Source organism: Mytilus californianus, unplaced genomic scaffold, assembly GCF_021869535.1.
Source record: "Mytilus californianus isolate M0D057914Y unplaced genomic scaffold, xbMytCali1.0.p SCAF_3, whole genome shotgun sequence".
In the NCBI taxonomy this organism is placed as follows: domain Eukaryota; kingdom Metazoa; phylum Mollusca; class Bivalvia; order Mytilida; family Mytilidae; genus Mytilus; species Mytilus californianus.
Genome location: NW_026262679.1, coordinates 111,397,958 through 111,415,181, shown reverse-complemented (window position 1 = coordinate 111,415,181; position 17,224 = coordinate 111,397,958). Strand labels below are relative to the sequence as shown.

Genomic DNA, 17,224 nt, shown 5'->3' with positions numbered 1-17,224 from the left:
AGTCATCAAAATTAGAGTTGTTGATATCAGCAAGATAAATACATTGAGGTGACGATCATTCTAAGATTTATCGTCGTTGTTATCTAGGATACTGTTATTGTGGAGTTAGTACTAGTGTTAAGATTTTATTTATTGATTCTGTTTTCTAGGATACTGGTATTGTGGAGTTATTGTTAAGATTTTATTTATTGATTCTGTTTTCTAGGATACTGGTATTGTGGAGTTAGTGTTAAGATTTTATTCATTGATTCTGTTTTCTAGGATACTGGTATTGTGGAGTTAGTGTTAAGATTTTATTTATTGATTAATTCAAATTTTACACATTGGCATGATTATATAATTGTAGTTGAATCATTAATGCGATACGGAAACAAATGTTTAGCTTACAATGTATTGCACAACCCAATGACAAAAATAAACAAAAGACATCTAAAGGGATACAAATAGTCAACAATTAACAGGTATCTATACAATATTTCACGCGCTTCTGCTGCTGTAAATTTTGTACCGTTAAATGTTATCATTAATCATTGGTTTGATATCTTTACTGGGAGACTGTTTGTCACCAGCCTAATTATACCCCCACACAATTTATTGCGTCGACATTTATGTTTTTGACCCGTCCGTCTGTCCGTCCGTCTGTCTGTCCGTCCGTCAGTCCTGTTCTTGTCATTGCAACTCCTCTGAAACCACACAACAGAAATTCATGAAACGTTGTAGATAATAAGGAAATACTATGTAGATGTGCATATCGACAGAAAATTATGATTCAATATGTATCTCTACAACATCTTGACAGAAGATAAAAATACTAAGACCATTCTAAGATTTCAGAATTTGTTACTTCCTCCCATTTAAAAAATTTCTCATTTGGGAGTATGCATATTTTATCTACAAGATCTATGTATACAAATTTCAACTTCTTATTTTCCTTGATCTTTTTAGAAAATGCATCAAAAGGAACAAAATTTTCTAAGTTCAAATCACAATAATCTTTGATGTTTCTTTTGATGTATTTTGGAATGTTAGATAATAAACTGTAGTATATCAAAAAATTTTCAATATTAAGTTTTCGTCTTACTTGTTGAAATGTTAACAATGATTTGCTTTGACTATCTACAATGTCCTTTATAAATTGTATACCATATAACTTCCATTTCATATAAACAGGGTATTCAGATACTGGTATAAAGTTTAAAATATCCAATGATAAAATTTTTGGAACACATAACTTTGTATAAGGCTTTGCCATGTGTAGACAACAAAATATGTCTTTCCAAAATGGATTTTTTAAGCAATTAGAAATTTCTTTAATCTTATCCTTTTGTAATGTAAAGACTCTGTCACCACCTAACTGTTTTAGTTCTGCAAGTAATACATTCTGCCAAGTACAGTCTGAATTTGATAAAAATCTCTTTACCCAAGATAATTTAAGATATGTACAGAAAGACTGCAAATGCACCATATTTAATCCTCCCTGTGAAAAATCTGCAATAAGAGTACTAAGCTTGACTCTATCAGTCTTACCATTCCATATGAAATTAAAAAACATAGTATTTAGTTCATTTAATTGTGAGTGAGGTAAATTCGGCAGAGCAGTCAACAAATGAATCAATCTTGGCAATGCCAGAGTCTGAATTACAGTGATTTTACCTAGTAATGTTAATTTTCTATGTTGCCAGCTTTTTAGTATAGCTGAAACCTCTTTGATCTTCTTTCTAAAATTAATATCGAGAATGCATTTTAAATCAAGAGAAAAATGTATTCCTAAAATACTAAAGTTTGTATGTGACCACATAAGATTGTAATTAGGACACAATATGTGATCAGAATATTTTTTGTTACCAATCCAAACAGCTCTTGTCTTTGATCTGTTCATTTTTAATCCAGATAACATGTAAAAAGAATCAAAACTATCGAGGCTTTCTTGTAGTGATGTCTCACTACCATCTAAAGTAAGAAAGGTATATTCTGCATACTGACTTAATAGTGTTTGTTTTTCATTGATGAGGACACTTTGAATATTTGGGTTGGACTTAAGTTTAAAAGATAATAACTCTACACCAATAACAAACAAATAAGGGGAGAGCGTATCCTCTTGTCGGCAACCTCTCTCAAGATTGATAAAAAATGATAAATGGCCATTGTTGATTACACAACTTTTAGCACTTTTGTAGAGTCTTGTACCATCTGCACATCGAAGGACCAAAATTAAAACTTTTTAATGCTTTTTGTAATAGACCCAGTCAACAGAGTCAAATGCCTTTTCAAAATCAACCAATAAAAGTAAGGCACTCATGTTATGGTATTCAAGATAGTGCATCAAATCGTACAATAATCCAGTATTCTCCCAATTAACCTCCCCTTTATAAATCCCTTTTGAATGTCACTAATAATATATGGTAATACAGACTTGACTCTGTTTGCTATTGCTTCAGAAGCTATTTTAATTTCTGTATTTAAAAGGCTGATAGGTTGCCAATTACTAATATATCGCATATCTTTTCCTTCTTTTGGTATACAAGACAGTAAATCCATCGCTTCCTGGGGATTTTCCATTTTTCATCTTATTCAATGCCATAGAACATTCCTAATATGTTAAGTTAACCTCACACAGGTTATGTTGTTCCTGTGTAAGGGCAACATTGTGAGAAAAAGCTTTCATTTGAACAATCAATTTTTCTGTCTGAAAACAAATTTTTATAAAAATTATGTTGTTCTGATAGAATCTTGGATTGGTCTGAAATTTGATTACCCTGATCACCAATCATTTCAACCATTGTCTTCTTTATAAAATTTCTCTTTTCTAATTTACAAAAATATTGAGAACATTTTTCACCATTTTCATGCCAGTTTGCCCTGGACCGTAAAAGTATACCCTCTATCTTCTGCTCTCTCATGGATTCTAACTCCACTTTTTTGTCATATAAAGTGGTCTGTACAGCTTCAGTAGGGGATGTATTCATAATAATATCTAAATTTTGTATATCCTCTTCAAGTTTCAGAGTAGTATTTTTCTCTTCTTTTGATTTAGATATACTGTGTGTAATGGACAAGGATCTGATTTTTATCTTCAGTACTTCCAGAAAAAAAAATCATTACAAGTAAATTGTACATGCAATGGGTCATCTAAATTGTCTGAAAAATAAAACTCAGAAACAGTGTCCTTAATACACATCTTTACCTTTTCAACATACGCAGTATCTCTCAACAACTGTGAATTAAACTTCCAATATCCCTTACCCCTTTTATCAAGACTGGCAGAAAATGTGAAAACAATGGCCGAGTGATCGTTTTTGTATCCAGGTATATTTTTTGTATTTTTCATAAGTGAAAATAAGTCTTCACTTAATAAAAAGTAATCTAGTCGACTCTGCTTGATAGGAGAGGTTTGATGCCATGTTAAGTTTCTGTCATCAGGATGACAGGTTCTCCATGGATCCAAAAGTTCAAAAGTTTGTAAAATTTCTTTAATCTTATTACGAGAGTTTAAATTTCTATTGTGCAGAATATTATAAGTGTCCGTCTGAAAATCTTGTACAACATTCCAGTCACCACACATTAAGATGCTAGTATTAGTGTAGCAAGTGATGTTGTGTAAAATATCACTAAACAATGATGGTTCATCTGTATTAAATCCATAAACGGTGAAAAAGGTAAGCCTTTGTTCATATAATGATAAGTCTAGAACAATAAAACGACCTTTCTGGTCTATTTTAGAATCATGAATCTTAAAATCCAGACCCTTGTTAAACATCACACTAACACCAGCACTTTTATTGTTGCAGTGACTGAAAATGCATGTATTACCCCATTCGTCTTGCCAAAGTTTCTCGATATCCTCATTACTGTGGATCTCTTGAAAACAAACAATAGATGCATTTTTACCTCTTACCCAATCAAAAATATCTAATCTTTTTTTCTTGCTCGAAAATATGACCCTTACATTCATAGATAAGACTGTAATATTATTATCAATACTCATTAAGTAATATGTTCAATCAGACAATTGAAAAGCAAAGCAGTTGTACAATGCTTAAAATAAAAATGCATACCCATACTAACAGCACATTTATACATCACAAATACACACAAAAGATGGCGCTTGAAACAATATTCAATACACATCAGCATGATCAGATAATTTTCACAGATTGTTTTCATATGATAATTAACATATTTTTCATTGAGAGAATTATGTGTTGAATGAATTATTCCTGTAAGTTAATTTGAAAATTATTCTCAATACATTAGATTACCTGCCCTATTAGCCATGTGACCTATTGCCATCACTTAGCGTCCCTTGTCATCATAAACCTTTTCAAAAATCTTATCTGAAACCACTGGATCTTCTTCAGCCAAACTAGAAGTGAATTATCCTTAGGGTATCCACAGGGGCCACAACGTGGGATTTTTGGTACAGATTTCAAAAACACCCCCTCCCCCATTCATATATTAAAGGTTTGTGACGATGACCCATTCTTGATATATATCTCAATTATCTTATACACAATTTTTTACATCCTAATTTTATTTATAGGGAAAAACAGCATATATGCAGATATCTAATTGAAAGATGAAAATACCTTACCCATTGACATTTTATTTTGCAAATAAGTAATATATTTGACAAACACAGTCCCAATCCAGCGGCATGTCTTTATATACATTTATATAGGAAGATTACCCCCAAAATGGGGTATCTTGTATAAAGTTTGTGTTTGTTTGTTCCTGCCAATCAATCAACATGGCATTCATGGCTAAAAATAGGAAAAGAGGTAAAATTCATTAATTGTCTAATGTTGTTGAAGTATTATCCACTGTTTTACCTAGTTTTGACTGGTGTATATTTTTGTATACCTTGTCCTGAAGACGCCAATCTAATCTGCAGCATGTTTACCAATAAAAGTTGCAGTTTACTTAGATGTTGTCAATTTAGAGGTACTTATAAATTTTTTCCAGAAGGTTCTGTTAGAATGGGGACATTCTAAGGAGTGCAATACTCTTAGTGTCAAGGATTTGCCGCTATTCATTTATTATGTAACCAACGTCACTAACTTTACCTATTGTTTATGTAACCTATTGTATACTTAACGTTGCCTTGTGCGCAACTACTCATTACATGAATACAATTTGTATGAACAAGACTTATCAATTCAAAGAAAGTACTAGCCACAACCTTCACGATACTTAGAATGATATGTTTACAAGGGAGATAGTTTTTGCACACACAAATTCAAATCAGTGGAGACAACAGAATTTCATGTGTCCATATATAATGAAATTTCAAAATGTCTGCTGTATTCATTGATAAGAATGTTTTATTTTTTTTCAGTGGAATTTCCCCTTGCTGATTCAGGCATGGAAATTAGGACCTGCACTATCAATTGGTAACTGTGTCGTGATGAAGACAGCAGAACAGACACCATTGACAGCTTTATATGTTGTTCAGTTAGCAGCAGAGCTAATAATATAAACGGTACTAATTTTACTGCACCAGATGCACATTTCCACAATTAATGTCTCTTTAGTGATGCTTGAGGCCAAAACATTTGAACAAACTGTTAAGTGTCGGATTGTTTTATTGATATGCTATGTGGAAATTTTTACGAGGAATTTAATTTTTTTGCTTATTTCATGAAAACATCCTTTCATGTAAGGTTGATATTCATGGAGAATTAGAATAAGGCACAAGAAAAAAGTCTTATATCCCCCAGAACAGGTTTTTCCCTACAAATCACAAAATTTAAACTCTTGTATTCTTTTAATGATTCTTGTATCCTAGCATTTATTTTTGACAATTAGTCAGCCTTTGATAAAAATCTACACTTGAAAATTAAGGATGTTCGCTTGGCATGTTTTGGAATTTTTGTCAGATTTTCGGAATCCTCTGGATTTATCCATTTGAATGCCTTAAAAAATTTTGCCCACTAACCCACATTTTTCTTTTTATAACTCTTTTACATGTATAATTATAAGCCATCTGTAAAAGTCTTATAAAATCTTTGTTATTTTTTAATAGTTTTTGTGAACTTATACTCGTCAATGATAAAGCTATGAAAAATCAAGAGAGAACATTTCAATGGCTTATATCTCGAAAACGAGCACACGGACCTATATTTTGTTTCCGCTCATTTGGTTCCTTTACTAATCCCCTATCAATATATACTAGTGTTGTGAAAAGCTTGTTATTTTGAAACTGAGTAGCGAACTTCCTTAAACAAAAAATTTGTTGTTGAAGAGATAGAAAACTGGTACGATGCATACATAACAGAACAAAATATGGGATGGATTGCCTGACTTGGTTCAAGCATGTAATACTGGATAGATAACATGACTTAGAACATATACAATGTGTGGCATAGATTACCTGGATTGGTTTTAGGTGTATTCAAAGACATCTCTTACTGACCAAGACCCAATGCAGCACAATAAAAAAATATGTAACCATTAACATATAGGAAATAAGAGAATGTATGTATAATTTGGAAATCACAGGTTTAAACAGGCCTAATAAAAAAGTAGCAAAAGTATTAAAACTAGTATTTTCTGAATAATCAGAGCTTGCAATCTTTTGGAAAGAAAATAGAAAACAATTAAAATAAGAAGCCAAATGTGATGCATCATTCATTCTTCTATTCTATACAGTAATACAGAAATTCTGTATAGAGTAGAAGAATGAATGATTGAAAGGAGTTATGAATTTGAAATATAAATTAAGACGTGTTTATTATTATTAAAGCACTATACTGTTTTTTAGATTTATATCAGTATGTCAAACATGTTAAATGGATGGTAGAAATATTTATAGGAATAAAACTTTTTAGATCATCGAAAATTTAAAGAACTTATGTGGGAAGCAGCATACATTAGAATGTAATCTTCTGTTACATTATAATTAGTTTTAATTAACTACTTTTACAGGCAGGATTTCCCCCAGGAGTATTGGACATTGTACCAGGTTATGGTCCAACTGCTGGTGCTGCTATTGCCAACCATCCAGACATAGACAAAGTGGCCTTTACTGGATCTACAGAGGTTTGTATTAACTAGGGGGTGTAGAATGAGCTGAGGTGGACTCTATAACTGGCACTGCTATATCTGAGCATCCAAAATAAAATAAATTGGTCCTTACTCAGATTTCAGTGGGTTTTCAAGGATGCAGGGTCCTGTATAAGAAAGTAGGGGAGAGTATGTTCAATATAATGGAATTTGATGCGACTGTCATACAAGTGAGAGGTTTAGCGCTAAAAAACCAGGTTCAATCCACCATTTTCTACATAAGAAAATGCCTGTACCAAGTCAGGAATATGACAGTTGTTGTCCATTCGTTTGATGTGTTTGTGCTTTTGATTTTGCCATTTGATTAGAGACTTTCCGTTTTGGATTTTCTTTGGAGTTCAGTATTTTTTGTGATCTAACTTTTTTCAAGCTTAGCAGCAGAACCATAGCTCTTAAAGTCCTTGTGATATATGTTATGTAATATGCTATTCTGCAGGTAGCTTTAGCTAGGACTATTTGATAACATGAAAACTTGAACAAAGTATACAATTGTCCATTTAAGTCAAAACTGTCAGGGGGCTTCATATAGGAGTTATTATCCTTAAATTACAAATTTTACCTTTTTTTTCATTTTTGCCTATTATCTTGAAAACTATAATAGATACAAAGAAACCTTAAATTGCAAAAAAAAAAACCATGAAGACAAATAAGTTTAACATGGTCAGAATCGTCAGTCAACTCCTTATTAGAGGTATATTACCCTTTGATGACGATTTTATCCAATTTTTTGCATTTTTGCCTTTTATCTAAGAAATTATAATAGATTGATAGAAACTTAAATAAGCAAACATGATCAGCAAGACAAGATCTACAATTAAAACTACATGAAGGAAATCATCCGACAACTCCTTTTTGGGAGTTATTGCCCTTAAATGACGATTTTTAACAATTTTTGCGTTTTTCCTTATATGATAAAAATTATTATAGATAATAGAAACTTTAAATAACAAAAATGATCAGCAAGGCAAGATCTACAAACAAGACAAATTAAGCCGATATAGTTAGTAGACTGTCACTCTTTATAGGAGTGATTGCCCTTAAATGAGGATTTTTTTACCCTCTTTTGTGTTTTGAGCAAACACTAAAGAAACTAAACAGACAAAAGGATCAGCAATGCAAGATCAACAAAAAAGAGATTTTTGTTATGAATTCTATTCTCGTCTACAATGTTGGAGAGTGTCCTTTGTTGAATGTGCACATAGACCTAGGTGAGCGACACAGGCTCTTTAGAGCCTCTAGTTATTAAAGTCAAATGAAACAAGGCTGACAAAACAATTAAGTTACTCTCAGGATTTATAGATATTTCTGGGTTTGATAGCTTCTGCTAATTTGGAAAAAATCATGATTGACTCTTACTCTCAATGAAAAATGCCTTTACTGGGTATACAGGAGTATATCAGAAATGAGATAATTTCATATGATCTGTTTATTCCTATTATAGCAGTTATTTTTATTACCTTCCTATATTTTCAAAAATGTTAGTCACCACAAAAGCTGAATTTTACCTATAATTCAACAATAAATCTAGTTTTTATCTAGAGGAAATGAAAGTAAAAACATATGGGGTAAACATCAGTAGGACAGCTACCCAACACAAGTTACAAATATGTTCATCTAAAGGTCAACATTTGACCTTAAATGATGAAAAGGTGTTAACGCTTCTGAACAGCTGGTTATCAAATCACCAGTGTACTTTACATAACAAGTTTTAACATATTCTAGTTCATGTAAATGAAAAAGATGTCGGTATACATCAATGAGATAGATATCCAAGAACATAATCAAGCAGAAGACATCTTTGTTTGATTTCCTCTAAAAAAAGATACCCAAGATATTAGTATATGAAGTAGAGATACAAAATTTCATATGTGAACATTTATTTACTTAAGGTAGGAAAAATAGTTGCCAAATCTGCAGCTGAGTCTAACTTGAAGAGAGTGTCCCTGGAATTAGGAGGAAAGAGTCCAAATATCATACTCTCTGATGTTAATAGTATGTAATTAAAAATATATTGGTAATACACAGCTCTATAGAACATATATATAAGTGACAAGTATGATAAAATAGAAAAAGAAAGCTTATTGCAGGACAGAATTAGATGCATATAAATGAGACTGATTTTAGAGCTATAGTATCGCAGAAACTAGAAACAGTACTAGAAACTAACAAAAAATAATGTTTGTGTGGAAATTTGCTATAAACAACATCATTTTTTCCCCAGAAAATATTGACTGTTGATTCCAAAGTAAAACTATATCAATTTAAAAATGTATTGAAATTTTATAATTGGGGTTATATTAAGAATTTCTGTCTATCCATCGGTTCATCTGACAACAATTTCTGTCACACTTTTATTCAAGGATCTGTCGGAAACCGTTTTCATGTTAAGTACTTTGAATTATGATTGTTGGTATACTTAGCACATCAACAACAACACATGCAGCTTATTGTAATTACCAGTACTCAAAAAGAGCCAATTTTGTGGTCAGATTAAAATGCTAAAAGTTGTAAATTTATTTACTAGCTGAGAAAGCTGTTGAGGATACCCATTTTGCCTTGTTTTTCAACATGGGTCAGTGCTGCTGTGCAGGAACTAGAGTGTACGTAGAAGAAAAGATCTATGATGAATTTGTAGAACGTAGTACAGAGAGAGCAAAGAAAAGGGACTGTTGGTGATCCATACTTAAAATCAACTGAACAAGGACCACATGTTTGTCCAAGGAGGGTCTTAGCTAATTATTTAGATCACTAAGTAGTAATCCCCGATCTTCCTACCTTTGTTGATGTTGACAACAACTAGTTTGGACTGTCATGCTTTAAAGGGACACCTATCTAATTTTGAGTGAAGATTGCTTAAAATGTCAACAAAAACCCTAAGATCACAGGTTTGATAGCTATAAATTCATAGTCTCATCTCTACATTTGAAAGCTCAAACAATATAGTGAGGTGAACACTTTTGATATCCTATCCCTCCCATATGATACAATTATTAATAATATATACTCAGATAAGTTACAAAATGATGTGCATATGTATAACTATTTCATATATATAAAAAAAATTCCATAAACTGTGCAAGGTGTAGTAATCTGTCTGTTCTAAAAGAAAAAAAGGCTTAACTACAAATGTACAATTATGAACAACGGAATATTGACTATACTTCACAATATTGCCTAAATGTGTTCCATTGCATAATACAATGCAATGTTTAATTTTTAGTTCACGTTGAAAAATAAAAGCAACTTTACCCTGCAGTGCTCACCAGCACTTTGATTTGTAGTGTTAACATGTTTTTATGCCCCCGCCGTAGCGAAGGGGGCATTAAGTTTTACCCTTGTCCGTCCGTACGTACGTACGTACGTCTGTCCGTAAGTCCCAAAGTTGGTTTCTGTTTCCTAACTTTAGTTTGCCTCGACCAAAAGTTATGAAACTTATACACAATGCTTATTACCACAATACACAGATTAAGTTTGAATTTTGGTGGCGTCACTTTATCTGTTCTAGAGCTATGCCCCTTTACAAATGGAAAAATTGCTGAATTTTTCATTTCCGTTCTCTAACTCTAGTTTGCCTCTACCAAATGTTATACACAATGCTGATTACCACAAAATATAGATCAAGTTTGAATTTTGGTGGTGTCACTTTAACTGTTCTAGAGTTATGCCCCTTTACCAATGGAAAAATTGCTGAATTTTTCGTTTCTGTTCTCTAACTTAAGTTTGCCTCAACCAAATGTTATGAAACTTATACACAATGCTTATTATCACAAAACTCAGATCAAGTACAAATTTGGGAAGCGTCACTTTTACCGTTCTTCAGTTATGTCCCTTTATAACTTTATATAATATGCAAGCGTGGGCATCATCTGTGTCCCATGGACACATTCCCAATTTATTTAAATAAGGACTCTTTCCAACTAGTTGCAATACATTCCAATTCAATAATATTTTAAGTCCATAGTACTTTCAAATTTTATTCATATTTAATTAATACATGTAATGATAAAATATGGTACTTATGTTAAGTTGGTGCAATACAGATCTGTAATATTCAAGTCTAATGTTCTTTTATCAGACAAAATGATTTTTGCCTAGTCGTTCTGTCTGTATATCACAAGAGCCGAAGTCAGTTGTCCAAAGCTTAAGTGACAATTGAGAATACTAGTAGCCCACAATTCACCAAGCCAGTTCCCACAGTTAAACACCCTAAAGTTCACGACGTAACGTACCCAATATGTATATCCCTTTTTCGTGGAAACAGTGGACAGATATACGACTGAATCTTCCATCTGCTTCGACAGAAAACTGATTTCGGCTCTTGTAATATACAGACAGAACGACTAGATAGATATATGGTTCTTCGCACTATCATTCTGAAATACAACAGGTCCACAGACTTCTTTGTTGATTTGTCCTATCATTCTGAAATACAACAGGTCCATAGACTTCTTTGTTGATTTGTCCTATCATTCTGAAATACAACAGGTCCACAGACTTCTTTGTTGATTTGTCCTATCATTCTGAAATACAACAGGTCCACAGACTTCTTTGTTGATTTGTCATATCATTCTGAAATTCAACATGTCCACAGACTTCCTTGTCTTGCTTGTAGGTTATGTTGTTGATTCTAAATAACATTACTTGTTGATGGAATTAAAGCCCTTGAAACTCAAGTGTATTGTTATGAACTTTGCGGCTTTTACTAAGATTACAACACTTCTGAAAAAGCTTTTACTAAGATCTCAACACTTTTTAAAAAATTGACTAACTGCAAATTACAACCAGATAAAAATACAGATCTTGTGTCAACGCTTTGCTTACCAGGATTTGACAACACTCTGTTCTATATTATGTACTGGTAATATTTAAATCGGCAAACCAAATTCCCTCCTTCATTACAACAAAACCAGAGCATCCCGAAGCACTGACAGATCCTTGAACAAAAATACCAAACTCTAAGGCAAATTCAAAGAGGGGAAGTCCAATTATAAAAAGTGACAAAATCAAACGCTATCAACCAACGGAACAAGTGAAAAACAACTGCCGAAGAAAATGGTGGGTTAAAACTGGTTTTATAACTACCTAAACTGCCCACTTGTGTGGTCACAGAATGTGTATTATAGTTGGATTGTGCAAATTAATGATTGCACACAGGGTAAATTTATTTTTCCAAAGTTTACTTTCTACTTTGTCAATAGGGTGAACTGCTATGATGCGTTTGATGCTGCAGCACCATTTGGTGGATATAAGATGTCTGGACAAGGCCGAGAGTTGGGTGAATATGGACTGCATGCATATACAGAAGTTAAAAATGTAAGTATAAAATTTTTTAAAACATTTTGATATTAACTCTTTCTTGCTTGAAATAATTCTGTAAATTATTTTCATTTAGTGTTAATTTGGAGGCAGCAGAAACAACCAACAAAAATGAGGTCAATTAGTCCTGAAGTAAGAAAAATATTAATATATATGTACATGATACATGACTGTTTATCTTGGAATACAAACATCATTATTTTTGGATTCAGAAAGAATACTGTCTTTTTCATAGTATAAATAAATATGGTTTACATTTCAGACGATTAATGGATTTCCATATTATGATGAATGGTTTTATTGCACATTGAATAATAAATATTTCAATATTAAAGACAAAAAAACAATTAGGTTCCGTACTCTTAAATGAAGAAAACCTGCCATTTGTACCCTTTTAATATCAAAATTTATTTATAAAATGTTGGAGTGAGTATCTACTGATTTCTGTATTGGCAGACAATTCATTTTTGGTCTGAAAAAAAAAATCACGAAGTATTCAATTGTAAACATCAAGGTCATTTCACAAATTGTAAACTTCAAGGTCATTTCACAAGTCAAGGTCATTTCACATATTGTAAAATTCATTTGTTTGCACCTGTCCTAAGTCAGGAATCTGATGTTCAGTAGTTGTCGTTTGTTGATGTGGTTCATAAGTGTTTCTCGTTTCTCGTTTTTTATATAGACTAGACTGTTGGTTTTCCCGTTTGAATGGTTTTACACTAGTAATTTTTGGGGCCCTTTATAGCTTACTGTGCGGTGTGAGCCAAGGCTCCGTGTTGAATACCGTACTTTGATCTATAATGGTTTTACTTTTATAAATTTTTACTTGGATGGAGAGTTGTCTCATTGGCACTCATACCACATCTTCTTATATCTATTCAAGGTCATTTCAAAGTCATTGTGCGAAACATTTGCCAACAATAATATACCCAGCTGATGGAATGACTTTTTAAAAATATAGAGAACTTTCCTGATTCATTTAAACATTTTAAGAAGTCTATGAAATATATGTAGAGTAATGCTAACATAGTACAGGAGCTCGAGAGCTTCCCTACTAAACTGAAATGTTTTAATCAGTCTATGATATACATTTTAAAATAATCTCTGACTCTGATCATATTATAAAGCATTTCCCTGCTTTACAGAAATATTATAAAAAAAAGTTATGTACAATGTACATTAATTCCTGATTTGGAAGAGGAAGTAAAAAAAATCCTTTATTTACAGAAATGCATTATTTGATTTGTAAAACAATAGTTCCTGAATTGGAACATGAGGAGTAAAGACCTGGGCCCCTATGCATAAAGCTACTTAAGTAAAGATTTTCCTTAGTAAACACTTAAGTTAAGGAAACTCCGCCCTTTTTACCTAAGTGGTATGCATAAAAATTCTTAAACTAAGAAAACGCCTAAGATTATACTTAAGTATAAGGTACCTATAGAGCTACCTTAACTTTTCTAAAATATATAAATTCAGTCGAATGCATGCGTTTTTTGCAGAACATGGATATATTAGCTCCCATTTAATTGAATTATAAATATATTCAGTAATATTTCGTTTGTTTATTGCTAAATATTAACGATCATTGTAATTTTCGAAAGATCACCTATAACCAACAAAATCAAGAGATAATTGAGGATAGTTTTATAATTTCATTCTACCCTTATTTCTCAATCTCGTTGGTGTGTATTCCGAAAAGTGCTCACAGTTTTTACACGCATGGAATTCATGCATTTATTTTTCTTTTGATTTGTTCGTGCCTGCTTACACAAATAACATTAAATGTTAGATTGATAAAATACATCGCCTGGTATCGATTGTAACTTTTAGTACAAAACTGTAAGAAGATCTTTAGGCATGCAAAATCCTGTTTTCTTGGGGGGACATCGGTTTAATTTTCAATTATATTGTTTTTTTCTACATATACTGGGCAAATTTCCCCTAAATATGTTTCACTAACTGGGACAAAATCAAAACGTTTTAAGACCTACTCCGTGGAATTCGAAGTTTATATATATGATGTATTCATGATACTTAATCCGTATTCAATATTTTTTTGTATTTCCTTATATATTCTGCAAATTTTGCATAGAAGGAAGATTTTAACCTTAAATAAATTATGGTGTATCTGAAAGAAATGAATGTTATAACTTCCAATAAATTTTGGTTTTTATGTATCTTTCATCTTGGCCACTTTTAAACATTCTCAAAATTTTGTCAAAATCGTAGCTACTATCCCTTTAGGAAAATCCTTCTCGTCAGTTTTAGATAATTGCTAAAATTTTCTAAAATCTGGCCAGAATGCATGCAGTTTTGAGTTATCTTTACGCGTTGATAACTTTCAAGTGAAATATTCAGAAATACGCAAAGATGTTGATAATACCTTACAGTAAACATATGAATCTAATAATGTGTGTTTTAGTAATGGTGTACAAAAATCTTTGCACCTTTGTTTGCGGTATACCATCTTTGCCGCAAGTTTATTGTTTTCTGTTTGGTATTAAATTTATAATTAAGATCCATTTATTACACCTTGTGATCCGTTTATTTGGCAATCGCCAATGGCAGTCAGCAGGGTTTAAGAACAATTGTTGTTCGACCTGTTAGTCAAATGCGTTTTGTTAAAATATACTTTTCCACTCTTTTGGTCTTTTGGAAAATGTTGTTTGTGCTGTATTTAGACCCCTCTAACAAGAAATTGTTTTGCATACACACGTATAAAAATTGCGGTTTTTATTCAACGCAATCATAGGTTTGAACGTTGTTTTCAATTTAGACTTGTTTATATTTTTTCGTTTGGGCTTGTATTATATTTGCCTTCGGGTTTATATGATCCGTTCATCCTAATTTGACTCCTCAAAATTCAAGAGTCTATCCTAAATTGAGGTAAATTACATGGCCTTCCGAATACTGTTTCGATTCCTAACATCACTGAAGAGACATTAATTGTCGAAATCCGGATATGGTGTACAAAAATCTTTGCACCTTTGTTTGCGGTAAACCATCTTTGCCGCAAGTTTATTGTTTTCTGTTTGGTATTAAATTTATAATTAAGAACCATTTATTACACCTTGTGATCCGTTAATTTGGCAATCGCCAATGGCAGTCAGCAGGGTTTAAGAACATTTGTTGTTCGACCTGTTAGTCAAATGCGTTTTGTTAAAATATACGTTTTTGTACACTCTTTTGTTCTTTTGGAAAATGTTGTTTGTATATATATATATATATATATATATATATATATATATATATATATAGGTGGCATATTCTCTTCAGACATTATTACGGTTTTGCAATTCATGACATCGTCCTGAACATACATGAAATATTTGCCACTGGACATTAAGCAACCAATAATTAATCAATCAATCAATTCATGACGAAATAGATCAAGTTGCCTGAATTTCCCTTCACAAGGTTTCATAGTACACACTTTTTTGTGTACAAAGTAATTGCATGGATGATAAATTATCACAATTTCAAGATGGCGTTGTACTCTTATCAAGGTATAAAGAACCATATTTGTTACTCTTTTATTTAAATGAAAGAAACTTGCAATCGTTAAAAACATTTTTTAGATCCAAAGATTTTAATAGCAGGATATTTAAAAATCAACGTGAAAACTATATTACAAACTATTTAATTTAATTTGGAACACAGCATTTTATTTCAAAATAGCCAGTGGCAATTTTGTTTTAACATCTTGATAACGATACAATGAAATCTTACCCTTGTGGGCATTCATGCGTAGTTACTTAGTACATGGAAAAAGTATGTACTATGAAAATTAGAAGGCAAATTCTAGCAATTTGATTGGACGAGAAGTTCTAAGTATGTGCTAAACGTATTGTTCAATCAATGTAAATAATCAAAACAAACTTTTACACGGATGAGTACATGCGATGAGTAACATATGTCATACGGTAATTAGAGAAAGGTTCCGATTTAAGTATTCCTAAGTTAAGTGATGACTTAAGTAATTTTATGCATACCACTTAAGAATTTTACTTAACTAAGGGAATTCTTAGTGAAATCTAAGTTTAAGGAACACTTAAGTTAATTCCGAGCTTATCAACCTCTAGAATGAAAAAATAGGGACATGCTGTAAAAAAGTGGAAAGAAAAGACATAGTAAATCAATGAGGACAAACACTTGACAAAACCCAAAGCAAAAAAACTACTATTATCATTCTTTATCTCAAAGTCACAGCAAGGATTTACACTTGGACCAAACTCATGAAAGGTTACTGCAATCAGTCTTTGGATTAGTATTTCTGACCTAAATTAGACTTCACACTAAAGACCACCCTTTTCATAAAACATTATTTTGCTGGTAAGGAGGAATAGCATTGTAAAAGAGAATATTGTGAATTATATATCTCTCTTATCTATTATTAGTCTGAAGAGGCTTTGAAACGAAACACTTTTTACAGATTTGAACGAGACAATGTCAATGTCAAATTCAATGTATGACATTGACCTGCAGATGTTTTTTGGTTATTTGTGTCATTGGGTTTCTGTCTCAGTGACTTTTCCCCCACATCAATTATTATTCATATTGTATGATTTTCAATGATAAGAGTACATTGATGATTTTCAAGTAATACTGTTGATAAGGTCAAACCCTTTGGCCAAAATCTAGTCTTTCAATCAAGGTTTGCCATTTACAAGTTATGTCTTCTGTTGTTTTAAATTAACTTTTTAAGGATAAATGTTAAAAAATTCATCTTGTATACATATCTTCAGATGATAATTGGATTGTAAGAAGGAATGTAATTTTCTACTAGACTTTCCTGTCGTCAAATATCTTGTGAAATTTATGAAGCATCTGTTGTCTGTGGTAACAT

General features: G+C 32.0%; 1 protein-coding gene across 1 annotated transcript in view; it reads right to left on the bottom strand.

Moving 5' to 3' along the window:
• The window catches only part of LOC127735840 (15-hydroxyprostaglandin dehydrogenase [NAD(+)]-like), a 67,312-nt gene that overhangs the window by 27,681 nt on the left and 22,407 nt on the right, over positions 1–17,224 (bottom strand). The window lies entirely within an intron of this gene.